The sequence below is a fragment of the Scatophagus argus genome, chromosome 24, assembly GCF_020382885.2.
Source record: "Scatophagus argus isolate fScaArg1 chromosome 24, fScaArg1.pri, whole genome shotgun sequence".
NCBI classification, from domain to species: Eukaryota; Metazoa; Chordata; class Actinopteri; family Scatophagidae; genus Scatophagus; species Scatophagus argus.
The window spans coordinates 6,299,182-6,317,622 of record NC_058516.1 but is presented as its reverse complement, the minus strand read 5'-3'; the positions used below and the strand labels follow the sequence as shown (position 1 = coordinate 6,317,622).

Here is an 18,441-nt window from a genome sequence, read left to right as displayed (position 1 = left end):
TCACATGTAAGTTCACTGCTTCCCGGAAATATTTTGAAAAGTGAGGAAAAGTCACGTCAAAATTACACATGGCCATTTTTCATTGTTATCTATCGATAAAAACCGGATCACAATATTGCGTTTTTTAAAAAGAAACTGTGCAAGAGCTCCACATGAGAACAAATCCAGTTTTATGTGAGGAAAAGAGAGAAACTGACTCGACGGTCCCTAACTTCAGCTCATCATTGTCACATCTATCAGACAATAATAGTGATTTTTTTTTTCTGTGACTTCTTAAAAGAAATAATTATCCAACAACATAAAGATGGATAAGCAGACAGTTAGACAGAGGCTGTTATGCTCGGCTAGCAGTCACCAGCGGTCACCATGGTGAAGGAGGGATTGATGGCACCCATTGGCTAGTGAAGATGTATACATCATGTTGGTACAGGCCTGCTGCATCCAGATGGACCTGGGCCATCCATTGTCTGTCAGGGACACAGCTGTCTGAGAAGTGCCACCCTTCCCACTCCTCCTTTCATACAGTGCTAACGAGTCTTTCACCCGCCACATAGGATGATACCGTCTATAGGGGGGAGGAGGGGTTTTTCTGTCAGTGTACAAGGTTTTCAAGAAGCAAGATGAAAATGTTTTTTTTTCTTTTGACATCATGTCAGAGCAGCAGAGTTATTTCCTTTTGTCTGAAAAGAGGAACATGATTTTCAGTGTAATATTGTGAAGAGTTAGGACTTGACAATCTAAAGGGAGTACTGTGAAAAGGTGAAGGATATGGTACAAGAAGTGGTTATTACTTATTTCCAAAATCAGTGAAACTGCTGCAGTGTTTTTTCTTTTAATTTTTTATTTTTCTTACAAGGACAAAGTGGATCAGTTATTGATTTTTACAAAATACATTTCTCCACATAATGGCACAAAAAGCTAAACTCCATTTTTTATTCCAACATCCTTAGTCCCGCAATGAATAAAAATACCAGTAAATGTATTTAAAGTTGGTATGTGCCTCATTTTTCAAGCCCCTGTACTGGCCATTGTGATATTTTTTTCTATTCTCATAATTGTGTCTTTTCTTTCAGTGGATCGTAATAAGTTAGTCAGCACCTCTTAAATTTGTCCAAATGAATTTAATTTCTACATCACTCATATCAAACACTTTTCTCTGAGCCTGACTGAAAGAAAACACTGAATTAGCTAGTGTTGCCAACATCTTCATCAGCAAGTGCAGTTATTATGAGGATGATTGAATTTAAAGAAATCAAACTTGAGACTTGAACAAGATAACAATACTCAGGAAAGTCATCCTGTTCCTGGGGTCTCTCCTCCCCAGATAGATAGACAGATAGATACTTTATTGATCCTGAGAGAAATTCAATACGATACTGAGAAGGAAAGCTGTGCCACAGAGTGGGACTACAGCAAAGTTTGAACATACAGACATGTGCACAGGTGAAAGAAAGTCCAGCCTTATTAACACAAATATTTCATGGCTCCGTTTGACGCTGCAGTGCTGAAGACTGTACTTCACCTCGCAAACATCAACTAGGAATAAAAAATGTTGGCTCTCCATACAGGTAACAAATGCAAACACTATAAGTGTTTGTTATGACAGACGAGAAGGCAGTTTGCCAGCTGGCTAACTAACAGCTGGGCTGGTTGGCTGACAAGTTGCCCCATAAGCATATCCCCACCTAATTAGCGACAGTAGCTAATTCAGCAGGTTAATTCTGGGTTTACTGTTAATTGAAGTCAGAAAAATTATTTAGTCTCACAAATCTCTGCAACAAAGTTGGTAAGTGCACTGTTCGCACGGCCACAGCTTTGAAAACATGTCTTCAATTCTCCTTTATAGGAGGTGTTAGTTTGATATTTTGAGAAATGTATTTACTTTTCTCTGAAGTGAGAGAGCCGGAGATGATTTATATCACGCTCATACCCATACACTAAATATGGCTGGTTAGCTGAGCATAAAGACTGTGTCCAAGAGGAATAGAGGACTCAAGAAGTCAATGTGTCTGGTCAAAATGTGTGGCTTTTGTGCTGGGTTTTTGATGAAACATGTGAAGCAGTGAGCTTTAGATGCCATTTGTCTTTGTGCTAAGCTAAGCTAACATCTCCTGACTTTAGCTTCATATTTAGCAGACACAATCTTCTCATCTAACTCTTGGCAAATGGTGAAATATTCCTTTAACTAAAGTTGAGGAAAGTGTGGTAACTGCACACACTGCACGCACACACACACACACACACACACACACACACACACATTCCAGCCAGCCAGCCAGCCAGTTCATCGCTTCCCTCCGGAGGTGTGAGGTGGGACTAGGGAAGCATGGAGTTATTCACTGTCTGCCTACTTGGTCCTAATAGTCTGGCACAGCGTGACTGACGCTGCCCCTCTCAGCCGAGATTGAGTGTATTGATCCTGAGCCGCTGCCGACGGCGAGCTCCCTGGACACAAGGCAGGAGGAGACCAACAATCAGATCCTTCACTGGGGGAAAAAGCCCTCCTCATCTGCCTTAATCATCCGATCGATGATTAGCGCGCCGGCCCACTCATGTCTTTCTCTGACAAAGACATCTCCTCAGTCTCTGCTTGCTGTTTTTTTTTAATCCTCACTTCCTTGCTTATCTTACTTCTTCTTGCTCTGTGTGTCATTTCTATGCTTGAGCATAAGATTTAGGTTTGAGTGTGTGTGTGTGTGTGTGTGTGTGAGCCAAACAGAAATACTTCAATGAAAAGGCCATCTGCTGACCATCCATTTTTTTGAAGGAAAGTGGGGAAGACAGGCAAAAGAACTTGATTAGAGGCAGAGAGAAAGAAAGACAAAGACACAGGGCGATGTAATGGAATCTGACAATAGGAACTGTTGAATCACCAGCTGCTTTTTGGGGTTGGGATGCTTCCAACCCTCTCTCCTCGCCCCCATAACCCCCCCGCTGTCGCGCGTAGCCAATGGTGCACTTCTCCCTCCTTCGTTCGCTGTTGATTGGGCAGCAAATTGCTCCCATCACCTGGCATTAGTCCAAGTCTCACCAGTCAAAGCTTTTAATCTGATCATTATCCTGGTGCTAAGCGGCAGCACCACAGCTTCTGTTTGCTGGAGCAAGATATTGTGGCCGATTGAGTGAGGCGGACAGCTATGGAATTTCAGCTCCATCTCTGTCAAAGCGTTTAAATGTGTGGATTTTCAGAGCAGGAACAGGATCATGTGACCTGTGTGTGCACTTGACTTCTCAGGGAGCTCCCCTCACTGCCTCTCGCTCTTTACCTTTTGTTTTTCTCTTCCTTTTTGTCAAATCACTGTATTTCCACTGCTCTGGTCACCTGTAAATAGACCATCATATAATACAATCGAAACAAACAGGGGATATTAGAGACCTGTGGTAGCTGCTTAAATCTAAAGTAGGCATTTGTCCTGAAAGCCACATACAAAGACAAGAGGCAGACAGGAAGAGAAAGACTGAGAATACTCAAGAGAAGGCTCTTTCTGTGAGCCATCCACTTCACATCCAACAGCCGACTCACTGAATTTTGTCATATTTCAGTAAAACTTTTCAAGGCTGCTGTTCTCTGCCCACCAGTGACAAGAAGTTCAATGTAATATCTGTGGAGAAAGAAAATACTTCAGCAGGCTGCGAGTCTGATGTTTCTTTGAGCTTTTCGTGTGTGAGTATGTGTGAAACACCTATATAATGCATAGTATCCACTAATGAGCCTATCCATTGCATGTGGAGTACAACAGAGTCTAGTGCATGATTACAGCAGCCCTTCATCGTGCATGAGGAAAACACCAGCCAGCGGCTTATAAGTGCTCATTTCAATTACCATCTATTAGGAATTCCAGCATCTACTGCCCCTTGCAGAGAACCCACTCCTGCTGCCCACCCACTAACCTACACACACTCAATCCAGCAACCCAACGGGCCAAGAGCCCACAAAACACGACAGCCGGTGAAACAATGCGTGATGTAAGTTTTGAGAGCGTCGAGAGGTACTTCAGGCAGAGAATCAGCCCGCAACATCTCTCGAGATGGAAGGGTGGGCTGGGGGAAGACGCGCAAGCAAAATGACTGTTTTTAGAAGATCCACTTCTTCCTGATGAAGCAAAATCATTCTCCCCCTTTTGTGCAAATGGCTCTTGTGAATCCAGAGGATAACTAACTCTAGAGATGGGTAGTTATTGCTCGAGTGGCATTCTCTAACTTGCAAATAGCCCCTCAAATCTGCGTGGAGGGCTTTTCTTTACTATAAATGCCAGAGAGTTCCCTTTAAGTAAATGAAATAATTGGAAGCAGCATTAGACAACAGAAACGTGTGCTGAGTGTTAGTCCAACATTTGCAGGGTGCATAAACAAAGAACTTATGATTCTTTTTGTTTTATGATAATTGAACAAGTTTATAGTTTGTTGGCTCAGGCCCAAACAAAGGAGAGGAGACAGAGCAGGCAGTGGAGAGAAATGGATCCTCCTGTAAGTGAATAATGCACGACATCAGTCTTCACTAATGCCCGACTGTCAGTCTATTTGGCGTGACACAAGACAGCCACCCTGTTGTTTCGCTCCCCGATTCAGGAGGAGCTGATGGAGGGCGTCGATTGTTGTGTTCCTCCCATGACAAACAGGAGGCAGGGGAACCAATTAGTTGCGACGGCTTTTAACATTCCCCTCAAACCAGGAGGAGAAAGGAGAGGTTTGCTTGAGTCTGCCAGTGGCTTAATTATAAAGAGGGAATGTTTTTCCCAAGGCCAGCGCATGCACACATATTACTAATTTATTCTCCTATCTTGAATACATCGAGTTTTGCATGCAGTCTGCAACATTTTTTTTTCTTCTGTATTGATGATCACGCATTTTATGCATCAGTCAGGGCGGGAAAATGAGATTGGCTGCAGAAATCGGACAATTCTTCAGGAACAAAAAAATAGCGATAGTAATTGAAAAATATTGTTTTATTACCAAAGAACTCTCCCTCTTCATAATGCTCTCGTCTCAGGGGAGGCTGAGGTCTGTATCAGCAGACTGTGTGCAGAAGGCAGGAAGATCCTCTCAGCTCACCAGTCCGTCGCAGTGTCACTGACAGCTACATTAATTTTAATCATCTAGTTCAGTTACCTCCAAAGATATTGGTAGTTAGCTGTTGTCAGCTCTGTACATTCTGCCACCACAAATTAGATTCTTGTTTATTTGTGTATTTATTTTTTGAAGTCTATTTGTACTGTATTTTTGTATGATTTCCTACATTTCCCAGAACACCTCTCCAAAGGCCCCTGTGAACATGGTTGAATTCAAATGTGTCTTTTATTTAGCATCAGTCTCCTCAATGAAAACTGAGATGCAAAATATTCAGTGATCATCTGTTTTCCACAAAAAGCTAAAAAAAGGCTGACATTTAAAAACAATAATTTTTTATCAGAGTTTCATCAACTACTCTAAATGGTACACATATTATTTATGCATCTGTAGAATCATACATTGTTAGCTCCTAACTGGTAAAACAACATCAGCTGCAGTTTTAGAAGAGCTGGAACAAAGCACAACAACATGTAGGCCAGCTGACTAAAATTTATAAAAAGAAAAACTATGGTAACATTTTCATGGGCTGTGGAAGCAACATTAATGTTAATTTCAGGCGGCCATCTTTCATGTTTGTAGCTCATTATGAGTGCAGTTTTAATGTCAACCATCAAATAGACACAGTGATTACTGCTTTAATAGCTCATTTTACGGTTTAGCTGCTGGATTCCAGCTAAACACACAGAGTAAAATGTAAAATAGCTTTAAATGTTTAAAAGACAATAAATAAAACCCTAACTAAAACCTTTATACGTTTCCATCAAAAGCTTAAAACTAAATAAAAATCTGCTGCCAAATACTGTTGGAGAAATTGGTTTCTATGCGATTGTCGAATGTCATCGCAATAATGGAGCTTTCAAGAATCCACTTGCTCTTTGATACAGAGTGAATGATAGCTGAATAATGTCTTTCTTTGAATCTCCACCGCTGAAAAATACATAACCTCGTCAACGTTTGGCACATTTTCCATATCTATAAAAATAACGATACACCACCAATCAACAAAAACGCACTGTTGGAAAGACAGCTCATGGTGCTGTGTGAAGTGTTTCATGGTGATTTTTTTTATTTTTTCTCCTTATCGAGCAAATCATCTGCCGGGCTGCTGCCGACTTGTTGGACTTGACTGTGTAAACGGTTCACCACATATGGCAGCTGCAAGCTTTCGGGCCAACTTGTTGAACTTGATGGATAGTGAAAAGGCCTTCAGGCTGCGTGTGTTGGCCCTCCCTACCCCATGCTTTCTTTCCTTCTTCTGTCTTTGTTTGTTCCTCTGTGCGCCTATTGATTATCAGAACTTCCTCTCCGCATAACTCGGATACATTACGTCCTCTCCTCGGCGCGTCTTCGCTGCTCTGACTGCTGGAGGTTCTCCAGCACTCTCCAAACAGGTCTGATCCTTCACAGAGGTGAGGGGCTGGAGCTCGCTGTGTTCCAGCACAGCAGAGGTGAACGGAGAGAGGTCTGTGTTCCTGGCACACGATTCCTTCAGCACGCTGTCACGTCTCTTCAGCTCTTCCCCTCTCTGATGTTACCTGACAGGTGAGGGTACGTGCATGTCTCTGTGTGTGTTTGTGTGTGTGTTGTTTCATGCATTCTGCAGTTGGGGGTGCGGGCTGGGTGACGAGGAGGTGAGGGAGTACGACAAACAGCAGGATATGGATAGGGGTCGGATTTGAGGGGGCACGAGGGAAAGGATGTTAGGTGGAGAAGAGGTGGGAGGTAGGTAAGAAGGATACGAGGGGAGCAGAGTGTATGTGTCCATTGTGGATCTATGTGTGCCTGTAAGAATGTGGGCATCTGTGTGTGTCTATCGATTTGTGTATTATTCTGTGTGTGTGTGTGTGTGTGTGTGTGCCATGGACAGGGAGGTTGTGTGATGGCAGTGCCTTCAGGCTCCTCCAGGCGTAAGAATCAGTGAGCAGGTGGAGCGCACCAGCATCGCTGTCTTCTGACGAGGCCCCGCCGTCTCCTGTTTTGTCAGGACCCCTGGAGCGAAGACCGGGGAGAGTGTGTGTGTGTGTGTGTGTGTGTGTGTGTGTGTGTGTGTTGACCAGTTGGGGTTGGGATGCACTGTGATCATTAGGATTCACAATGGCTTTGACAGCAGGGCTCTGGAGCGGTGGACACAGCATATGCCCAGGGAGATAACTGGTTGCCTGGTTATCTTACTGGCTAACTGTGTCCAGTCTGCTAATAAATTCAGATCCTTTAATTCAAACAGACTTTGCTCTGGATGTGAGGCCCGCTTTTGTGACGCAGGCCAGGTCTGTATTGCATCAGACAGGACCACAAGTCTGAATTATTTGTTTGCTCTCAAAGTAAGTCAAAGTAGTCAAAGCAATTAATTTTGCAGCAGTCTTGCATTGTTTCAAGTGAATTCAAGGCGTCGCAGAGCGAACACCTTGTTGAGTTTGTAATGTGAATATTTGCTGCTATGAGACGAAGCTTTTCTGTTGCAATAATTCCAGAAATAAATACCAAAGATTTTTCCCCACAAGCATCATTTGCTCTTACATGCAGGCTCTTTTGACTGAGGAGGAATTGAATGTGTGTGTGTGTGACTGTCTCAAGTGTGTAAGTGGCTCAGGTGGTAAAGAAAGGACGTCCTAATAATAGCCCCCTGTCTCCACACTGGTCCACAGGCTGTAGCCGTATCGATTCTGCCTCTCCATCTTCAGCGTTGCCCAGCATCGTTATAGACCAGATAGTGAGGGTTTAGTTTGGAATCCTATGCAGCGCAGAGCAGCAAATTCTCCGACCTGAGCTGGATAGAGCCGAACGCCCTGGAGGGGGAAGGCAGCAGCGGTTTTTAATTGTTTGTAGTGTTAGTTGGTCACGCTGGAGGCAAGCTCTCCAGGGACAGGCCTCCAGCCCAGGTCCTGACCTCGCTACTCGCACACAAACACCAATGACAAAATGAACACACTAATGTGCACAGCCTCACGCAGGTGCACTGAAGCAACAGTGCCTGAATGTACACAAACACAACTACATGCACACACATACATGTGTGCAGAATATGATGAAGACCCCAGTTAATGTTGTTGCACTAATCCTGAGAATTCACCTCTAAGGAGTCACATAGTTGTTTAAGGTTTTTATAATGCAGTCAACTTTTATCTGCGTACAACAAACATCAGAACCGTTCAAAGTGAAGATTAAATGAATCCACAATAACAAGATATAGCGTATTTTTTTGGTTTTGGAAATGTATGAGGTGCTTTGATTTTTTTTTTTCTTAAGTGCCTTTTAATCGTTTGCGAGACTGTAATCAAGTGCAACGATGAGAACCCAAATGGACTTCTCATGAAGAAAATCTAAAATCTTCTCTGCACTTCTTTTTTTCCCTCCTCATCTGCAGAAACGGTTGTTTTATCCTTTGATCTGCAGTACATTAAAGTAATACTGTGGGTTTGAAAAACCATTAGGTGGCCTTTTGCAGGGCAGCAGGTCTCTTTTAAAAGCGCAATGAACCTCTATACAGATCAGGTTAGAAACTTAGTTAAAGGCACAATAACACATAGTCTCAAATTAGTCTTAAATGGTGTTAGCCCTCAAATAAGACCATTGACTCCTGACCTGCGCTGCCGAGGTCCAATTACACCTACGGCTTTTTCCTGTTTTCAGCTGTTTGGAGCGAGACAATGACTTCTCGGATTCAGCCGAGAGTTAAAATATTCACATGCTGTCTTTTGTCTTTCCGCCCGCCTGTCTCACTGTCCGTCATGCTTTCTGTCTGTCTGTCTGTCAGGGTGGCAGGTCTTGTTGAATAGAGAGTGGGTCATCTCCCTGACAGAGCTCAACTGGTAGTTATGGCAGCCTCGTCACGGCTGGCTGGCTCCACACAGTCACCAGGAGACAGGGGATCATCAAGTCCGTCCTCGTGCTCCACCACACACACATACACCTCCACGTCGCACACACGATCGCAGGCTCACTCTCACAGACACACAACATGCACCTATAATAATATTGGCTGGATAAAGTTGTTGGATGATTATGACAGACAAGGATGGGATGTCTGTTTCCTAACCTTATTTGCAGCTTACAAATGATCAGACTTCTGCAGGACCTGAGATGAGATTTTCGCTCTTTTTATATTTATTTGGTGCTTGTTGCTTATTTGATTGTAATTGTCACTAGCAAAAGGCAGAAATGTAAGTTTTATTTATTTGCGATAGCAGACAACCACATGTTCTCTGAGGGTTGAATTTTTGGATCCGATCGATTGTACTTGTAATTTAATCAGTTTCAGCAGCCACATCAGGTGGTGGCCAGCATCAGTATTCGTTGCTTAGATTCGTTGCCTTCAGTGCTGAGTTTCAAGACTGCCCGGTGCTGTTTGGACACTGCGGTTCATTTTCCAAGTGTGCAGGAGATGCTGGTGACTTCGCTGGCACTGGAATAACATGAGTTCAAAGGAACAGTGAGTGCTAATCAGTGCTAGAAAGACATTAGAAAGCCAGGTTGACTTATGTCCTCCACCACAGTTTGTGAGCTCCACTTTGTGAAATGTTGATGGTTAGACAACTTAAACTGCTACTGGCCCTTAGCCAACACTACATGGGCTTGTTGAAAATAAGATAAAGTCCTGTAATCAGTTTTTGTAACCTAAACCAGTGTGACCTCATGGGTTGGCATGTAAACAGGGCGGCGCTTTTAAGGACGCTTTTTGCAAGTTATTTATCACTGTCTGCAATTTATGAGTTTTAGACATGTAGGGAAGGACGAATTGAATTCAGGTGACTGTTGTCATATGACACCTCTCACTTAACTGCGGTCGCACTTTGGTTAAGTTTACTTCCGTTAACCTCCCATTTTCACTTGACTTAAGAGACCCAAAGTTTTCTATTTGTCAGGTGGCGGATGCTGTAATTTCATTTCCTGAACTTGGAGCTTCCTCATATCTTCAGATTTTTAAAAATATGCACAATAGCTGCAATGTAAATGTAATTCATATTCTCTTATATAAAAAGTGAAGAGAATTCCCAATTTTGTTTGACTTTGATATATTCTGTCTGCTCAGGACATGCAGCTGTCAGTAAAAAAAAAAAAAAAGGAAAGAAAGGCATAATACTCCATCAGTGAACGTCCCAGTTATTCCACAAAGCCAACAGTGTTTTAATCTTCTACGCCACTTAATGTCCCATTTAAATGTTCTGCAGCCTTCAAATATGAATCATGAATATCTGCACCCGGGGGTTGGCCAGCACAGTCTATTAGAATACATCACTACGGTACCAGGGGACCACTTTGTGCATCCCTCTAAAATGTATCATATCTCCACTGCAGAGAGGGAGACATGACTTCATGTGTCTTGTGATGTAAGTATTATTACAATTCATGAAATTCAAACACTTATGGCAGGGCCATTAATTTGAGCCATAAGCCGTTTGGGGGAGATTTACAGTGGAGTTAAGGGCGATCACACCATTAAAGGACTTGGGAGGAAGACAGAGAGAGAGAGAGAGAGAGAGACTGCGAGAGATAACTGCTTGGAGCTGGAGCTACAGATTTTCTTCATGTGTAAGTGCAGCAATTAATATTTCTGTTTCGCGCTCTCAGGTCAAATTTGCAAACATTTCCTTCAGAATTAGAGAGGGAATAGTCGAGTTGTGAGGGTTCACCAGTTAAAACACAACCCCTGCCTTCTGCCTTGGCTCCGTCTCAGTCTACATACAAAGTGCTGAATTTTGCATGAGTGCCTGAGCGTATAGCAACAGGAACCCTATAGCGTTGTTTACTGATACTTCCTTGAGGCGCCTCACTCCGCACAGCCCATTCTGATAAGAGTGCGAGCAGCTGAGACCTGTCTCCCGTCGGTGCTGTGTGATGGTCTTGTTATACAGCGGAGCATGAAGAAACAACGGGCAGAGGTCAGGACATGCAGACGTACTTCTCGCTTCAAAATGACCAATCAGGAAGTCTGCTCCCAGCCAATGTTCATTTCTCAGAAAAGTACGGTTACAAATTGACATGTGATTCACAGCAGAAATAGTCTGGGTAGTTCTTCACGGTGTAAGTGCAACAAAAGTTATTTCCCTATTCCAAGGAAATCGATATTAGAGTGACAAATAGACCCTTTAGATCACATCCTCTGACAAAGAGAAACACTCATGACTTGTGTTGCTTATTCTGACAGTAAATCTCTCTCATACTGTATCTGTCTGTTATATACATCACAGCCTCATCAGCATCAGATGATCACAGCGGTGACACAATGCGAAGCAGTACGTTACAAGAGGGAAAAGTCAGAAGACCAGGGTATGAAGCCGAACGTCATCGATCCCTTCCTAAACCTAACCAACCTAGTTTTTGTGCCTAAACTTAAGCAAGGTGATATTTCTATGTTAACCAAACGTGGAGGGAAGCAATTACGCTTCGGACACAGATGCTAAAGGGTACCTTGTCCGTCCACTGGAAGGGCACCCGAGAAGGCCTTTTATCATGTTTTAGAGAGGCTAAATTAGTTTTCCAGGTTTTCCTCTTGCATACCACCGTTAGTCTGCTCACCAAAGTCTAAAAAACACACAAGCTTATATGGATCAAACAGTTCCCTTGAGGTTATTTAATTTGACAGGCTGTTGTAGAAATATAAGGTTCTTGTCAACTGAACTGTGCAAAATAATGATTACAAACATGAACAGTGAAAACCTACAGCAATTGTGAAAAAAAAAAAAAAACCTTTTATTTGAACTGGGCTGACTGTAATCTTCCCTGAGTGGCTCAGACTCCGTGTTTGCTATCATTTGTCACATGGCCACAGTGTTATGAGTTCAAACAGAAATGTGCAATGGCTCAGTGCACTCCAACAGCACAGTTTTCCATCTCCGCTCTCCCCTGGCCCAGTTTCATTATCCTCAAGGTATTCAAGGAGTAATGACTTCTAGGGCCAGAAACCCTGTTGGCCATTTCAAGTTCTTTGCCCAGACCTTCTTAGTTATTGTTTAGGAACTGCATGTAAGTGTTTGGAGAGACAGGACAGAATACTGAAAGGATCTTCTGACATCCCTTCGATCCTTACATCTGCTCTGATTTTAGGTTGATGTGATCTCTATGCAACATCTTTGATGATTTAAATACACATTCAAATCTTTTTGCTTTAAAATAGGTTGAACAGGGGAAAAAAATGCCAGAGAGGATTTATTTTAAGTGTAGCCTTGAGTCTCACATGCTCCAGCCATGCAAAAAAAAAACAAAACAAAAAAAAAAAAAACCCTCCCACATTCACTAACAGCCTGCAAAGCATATGGAGTAGAAAACTACATATCAATATGTTGTTTGTTCCCAGATGTGAAACACATTTCCGTGCCAGTGACAACAATCAAGCAATTTAGCAGCACTGCTTCATGTCAAATCAAAATGGCTGTGTTTTCACACTTAAAATGCAGGTGCTCCGTGGTTTCTGCAGGGCTAAGAAGTGTCTGTACATGTAAACATGGTCTGAGAACCAGGCCGTCTTTTCTCCGAGGAGCTGCTGTAGTGTAACTTCAGCTCCATTGAACATCACCCTTCACTGGGTTTGAGGTATCTGATTGAGTCCATCCATGTGGAGCGCTATTGAATCAAAAGAGTAAACCTCAAGGACATGGTCCACCACACACACATCCACTGTGTGCAAGGCAAGAAAAGATCCCCACGCATACACGTACGACAGCACGCCCAAAATCTGTCAAAAACACACACGCACACACACGTAAGGATGGTTCTAGTAATAACACGGGGTTTAAAACGTAGTCTGTCACAAACAAGTACCTGCCAAAAAATTTAATTTGAAACAAAGTCAGCTTAACCATTCTCACTCAGAAATGTCAATCTGCGGAATAAAAAGTTAAATAGGCCCTTTTTGTCTCAGCTCAGCTGCTGTAATGGGGCAGAGCAGCCAGTGAATCCCAGCATGTGTAATCTGTTCCTCCACAACCCCGGTGAGATGTTTTTCTCATAATTATATTGTTCCTGGTTGTCAGACGTTGATTCACATTAGTGGTGGGAAGGCAAATTCTTGCTTAGAGGGAGATTTGTCTCATTTCAAAGAGCCAACAGTGAGGGATGCAGTGAGCTGCTGAGAGATGGACTGGTCAGCAACAATAACCCTGCACTCACCACTGCAGGAGACGACGGCGGACTGCTGTAGACTCGGCTACACCTCTCAAGTGGTTAATTAAATGAGTCCAAGCATGGAGCTACCACACAACACTTGGTTTACCATAAACAATGTGATTAAAGCGGCCATGGGCCAGCCAGAATGAAGAGTTAAAAAAAAAAATAAAAAAAAAATCAGATCACCATGGAGATGTGTGAGAAAAAGAGGTCTGAATACAAGCAGGGATGTCATTATTACTTTTTTATTCATTATTTTCATAATGACTGTCATTATGCGCAGGCTCTGATTGAATTCCATTTTGCCAGTCAGGTTTGTGGCAAGCAGAATAATTATCACTTAAGTGATATTAAGATTCATGCTAAAAATTTTTATGGTCAGAGCGTCTGCATGTGTGGCAGAAGGACTTGCTCATGTTTAATTAGAAAAGCAAAACAGTAATGTGTTTTCTTTTTGCTGTAAAAATGAGTTCTGACTGATGAGAAAAGAGAGGAATATTGCAGATTATTTTGAATACTGTGTAACAGCCATTATTTCCATTTGCAGAGCTAGTCTTCGCAACCTGGAGTGTTAATATTACACATAAGTGTCCATTTAACACAACAACGAAATTCATTATTGTTCTGGGCTGATTACTCGTGAGCAGACTGAGCAACACAACCACCGGCTTCAGTTGTTCTGCGTTGCAAAATTCAGACGCAGCCGTCGACTCGTATATAAAACGTGATGAAAACAAGAGGATTACATCATGGGAAGTGTAATCGTCAGTGGGCTAATTCATTTACAGCATGTGAAATGTAAGAATTGATTAAATCTGTGAAGCCATTAAAAAGTCTCTTGTAAGATGGAGGATAATGTGGGCTTTTAGCTGCAAAGAGACTCGTCCCTGTCTCTGCATCCTGACTGGCTCTAACAGAAGAATCCTCCAGGCTCTGACCACACTGGGACTCAGATGAAGTTTGGGAGCGTTAGCATCATCGATTGCTTTAGCCCTCATGAATTTTACAGTCTGGTGATGTCCCTTAATAAGAAGTTCAAAATATCTCCATCAACAGAATTAAAATGCTGTAATGATAATCCAGTATTTTTATTTCTTTTACTTAAGAAAAATTTGACTGTGCAACTGTCACTTGTACATAACCCTGAAATGTTATTTTTAACAGCGCAACAAAAAAAAAAGGAAAAGGATTTTATCAGCTTGGCACTTGATGAATTCAATTTTAGTGAATTTTCTCATAAATATGATTTTGAATGGATGGTATATTTGAATTCACATTAAGTCTGTTTTAGACAAATAAGTCCAATATTTGGCTTAATGTTGAGTTTTTACAACAGTTTTTCCAACATGAGAGCTTCGACAGGTCGACCTCTTTGGGGTCAAACTGACCCCAAATGTCATTATTAGATATATATATATTTTGTATATATTTACAAAATGTTCTTAATATGATATAATAACAAGAACAAGAAATAAGGTCAGAAAATAGATATATTTAAAGGGAAATTTCTTTCTTTCCTACACCTACAGCATCCGAAATTGTCATCTGACTGGATGGAAATGAAGTTGAATCTGATCCAGTGTTACCTGTTGGATTCCTATAAGCACAGGTGATGCACATACACTCACACACACCCACACCCACACACTCACACACCATGCTTCTCATCTTTCTGTCGGTCCTTCTTGCCGTCTCTCTCTCCCTGCCTCACACGGCAGCAGGCGGGCTTGCAGCCTACCAATGCGTTCAGTGAGGGGATTTGGCCGGGCTCTAATCAATCACTGACAGATTACCTCCAAAGCCACTTCCACAGCCATTAAAGCAGGACAAATGCAGAATTGCAACTGAACAAGTTGGAGTTTTTAAGCCAACACCAGGACTTCCTGGTTATTTGTCAAAGTCACTGCCGCTGAGCCGCATGAGTGGCTGTGAGGGTGTGTGAGGCTCAGAGGCAAGCCGGCCAGCCGTTTGCATTTTGTGTGTGTGTGTGTGTGTGTGTGTGTTGGGGAGAATGAAGGAGAGAGCAAGAGACAGTAACAGAGTGAGTGAGTTATTGTTAGTGTGTGTTTTTATGCTCTCAGGTGTGTGTGTGTGTGTGTGTGTGTGTACGTACGCACGCCGTCGGCTGCGTCGCTCTCGGCCCACTGGAGCTTACAGTAAATCACATTCCCTTTATTGCCAAATTTAGCAGCTTATGCTCAATAGGCTCTGCTCAAATCTACGCCGTGTCCCATCAGGCCGTTAGTCTGGGCTCATAAAAGTGGATTGACCACACACATGCACTGCAGCCTCTGAGCAAAGACGACTCATCCCCTCTTCTTCTTTTTTTCCCTCCTAGATTATTTCCCCTCTTCTTTATCTGAGCAACTGGAGACACTGTCTGGGCTTTTCTAATCTCCCCCTTTTTCCTCCCTCTGGATTTCCTGCTTTGAGATTGTCCCCCATTCACTGGGGCTTTGTTTGTATCAGGGCCCATTTGATAGAAGACAGTAAGAAATTGGATATCATCATTTTCATAGCTTGTATTACCAAGGGAGCACGGTCTGTTCTAAATGTATTGTACAGTTTATAAAGAGTGGACATTTTATCCTATAAGCTTTCTTCTTCTCTACCCAAATTGATTTTGACGTTTTCACATCTTGGCAGACATGGCGGGTTAAGTGCTGATAATTATTTGGAAGAGATGAATAAAAATATGAAATGTGTCTAGAAGAGGTGACATCAAAGCAGCGGGGTTTGTTGCATGTTTTTCCTCTTATACTGTGAATATTGAACATTTGGAGTCGAGGTTTGATTAGAGTGGCATTCAGTGGGTCCTTTGATTAGGCACTTACGGTGAAAAACGCCTTTGTGTTTGCCTCGTACCGGAGAACATGTCTTACACCCATTCAGAGCAGTGATTTAATAAACACCGCATGAGGGATAATATCACATCCGGTTTGTTTGTCCTCTTTTTTTTTCCTCTGGTTTTTGGAGCGCGTATGGAAGCCGTGAAGTGATGAAGGCCGACACTGAAGTCCGCAGGCACTGGAGTTGAAATTTAGCTGGTCATGTGACTATGACTCCCCCCCCCACCAACACACACACACACACACACACACACATGACCCCAGAAGAGAGAGAGAGAAAGGAGGAAAAAAAACACACCCCATACCGACACGGGGGGTGGGTGGGACTGTATTTGTAGTTGTGTGTGCATCCTTTTGTGCACTTAGGGTTGTGTGGGAGTCCATGCATGTGTGTATATATGTGTATGTGTGTGTGTGTGTGTGTGTGTGTGTGTGTTTTCCCCTGCCACCCCCCCCCCCCTCCTATTCAATTAAGAGCTTAAGCTCATTAGTGGCAGACTTACATCATTACCTCTCCAATGGCTAATGAGTTAAAATCTATTTAGATTTATGTTGCCGTTAAATCTCCTCCACACACACACGTGCAGTTTGTATCAGTCACAAATCAGAAAAAGTGTCATGAGATTAAACCTGAAAGCATCCTGTGACTCTCCATAAGATTTTCCATATCAGTGTGGGAGCCTTTTATAGCAACACTGCATATTCAACACACTTGAATTATACCTTTGCCTTCAGTATGTAAATCAGAGAGGAGCGAGTGTGTGCTCTGTATTGTATCTGCACACTGTAATATACCACAAAGCCCTGTTTTCCCACACTTATACATTAAAGACTCTAATTTAATGCTTTTTCTAATTCCTAACTAATAATTAGCACCGCATGGCAAAAAACAACACTCCTTTACAAAGCTATTACACAGCTATTAGTTGAGTTTTCAATCAATTTTAATTATGCTAACAAATCCTTGATTGCACTGCCGGGTTGACAAATTTAATGAATTGATGGAAGAAAGGAAGAAAAAAAGAGGACAATTAATAGAAGACAATGGAGGAGAGTGGAAGGTGGTGTAGTCGCTCAGGCCTGCAGGAGTGTGTAATCTGCAGCAGCCTGGTGGTGCTCTGAGAGACAAAGACTGGGCATCAGAGCAGGTGGAGGAAGGAGACAGTCCACTTCTCCACCTGTGGTGCTCACTGGTGGCTTCGTGTCTGACCTCTCGGCTCCACGTTCAATCTGACCGGGCCAGATTAAGGAATATTCTCAGGAGCACCGCTGCACAACTTGTGGGGGATGATGAGGAACAATGCACTGACAGCTCCTCCATCTTTGATGTCTTGTTTAAATCCGGTCTCCCCGCTGATGCTTTGATAACTCGCTAACTGGGACGTTTTCACTCTAATTAGGGCTTCAATTGCTAATTCCATATTGCTGCTATAATTATCACTGGGAGAGACGCGAACGCTGCAGCGAGATTTCGGGCAGACAGGGAGGCAGGTGCGCACACTGGCCCCCACATTCACCTTAGTGGGTTCCCAGACTGAGGCGGCGGCGGGGGTGGGGGGCTTCTAAAGGTCCTCCAGTGTGCTATGGAGGGACTCCAGCTGTTTTCAATGGGCTAAAGTTCATGCTCTGTTCTCTAAACCAAACCGTCTGATATCATTTGAAACCAACACTTCCAAACACCTTTCTGGAGGATAAAACAACTCTGCCACTTAGGAAGAATTATCAGTTATATTACGCATTCATTACCAAAGTAAATTTAACAAGTGAGTTTCTCATTGAAATCTACACATTTTAAGGCTCCTTGTCACAAATACTCTCAAAGCGAATGTGCAGTAGTAAAAGAAATCGACTGTCTCACCTTTAAACTGCTAATTTGGGCAAAATTCAGTGGAAGTGCCTTGTTAAAGTGCACATCTCCTGCAGTGCAGTGGCTCCTCATTGTGTCCTCACTCTGTCTGTGGCTTCCAAACACTTTGCTGTCAGTGTTTCTTCTTCTCTCCTCACCGTTTGCACTCACTGTGCCAACCTCCCAATACAAACTAGACGCCCATAATAACCTTACAGGCAGTAATTGGAATTGAGGATTTTATTTTTTTTTCCCACCTCACTCTTCACCCCTTTGGGCGCATGCGCATTGGGGAGCGTACTGGTCAGTGTGAGAAGCAGCTGTTCAGGGCTGGTGAAATTCCAACATGGCAGTGGCTGTGGTCAGTGTTTCCTGCGTTAACTTGGGATGGTTTCAGCTCGCACGCAGCCCGGCTTAACCTCGGCACCCCGTTCATCAGCAGCACTCCTCCCCGGGATCGATGCGACCCTGACCCCCCCACGTGAGAGGTCGACCTGTCGCTAAAAAAACAGGTAAGGAAGGATAGTCTTGGGGGGGTTGGGGTGTGTGTGTGTGTGTGTGTGTGCGTGTGTG

At 43.0% G+C, this 18,441-nt stretch overlaps 1 protein-coding gene and 1 long non-coding RNA gene across 2 annotated transcripts in view; both read left to right on the top strand.

Annotated features, from left to right (window-relative positions):
* Positions 1–16,268, top strand: part of LOC124055388 — a 28,381-nt gene extending 12,113 nt beyond the window's left edge. The window contains exon 3 of the long non-coding RNA XR_006842622.1: positions 14,703–16,268. This is a non-coding gene — a long non-coding RNA (uncharacterized LOC124055388). The remainder of the gene's footprint in view (positions 1–14,702) is intronic.
* A 214-nt stretch (positions 16,269–16,482) lies between these two features.
* LOC124055387 (fidgetin-like) overlaps positions 16,483–18,441 on the top strand; it is a 33,459-nt gene continuing 31,500 nt past the window's right edge. Inside the window, exon 1 of the mRNA XM_046382184.1 lies at positions 16,483–18,380. The gene's annotated coding sequence lies outside the window, so the exon portion shown is untranslated. The remainder of the gene's footprint in view (positions 18,381–18,441) is intronic.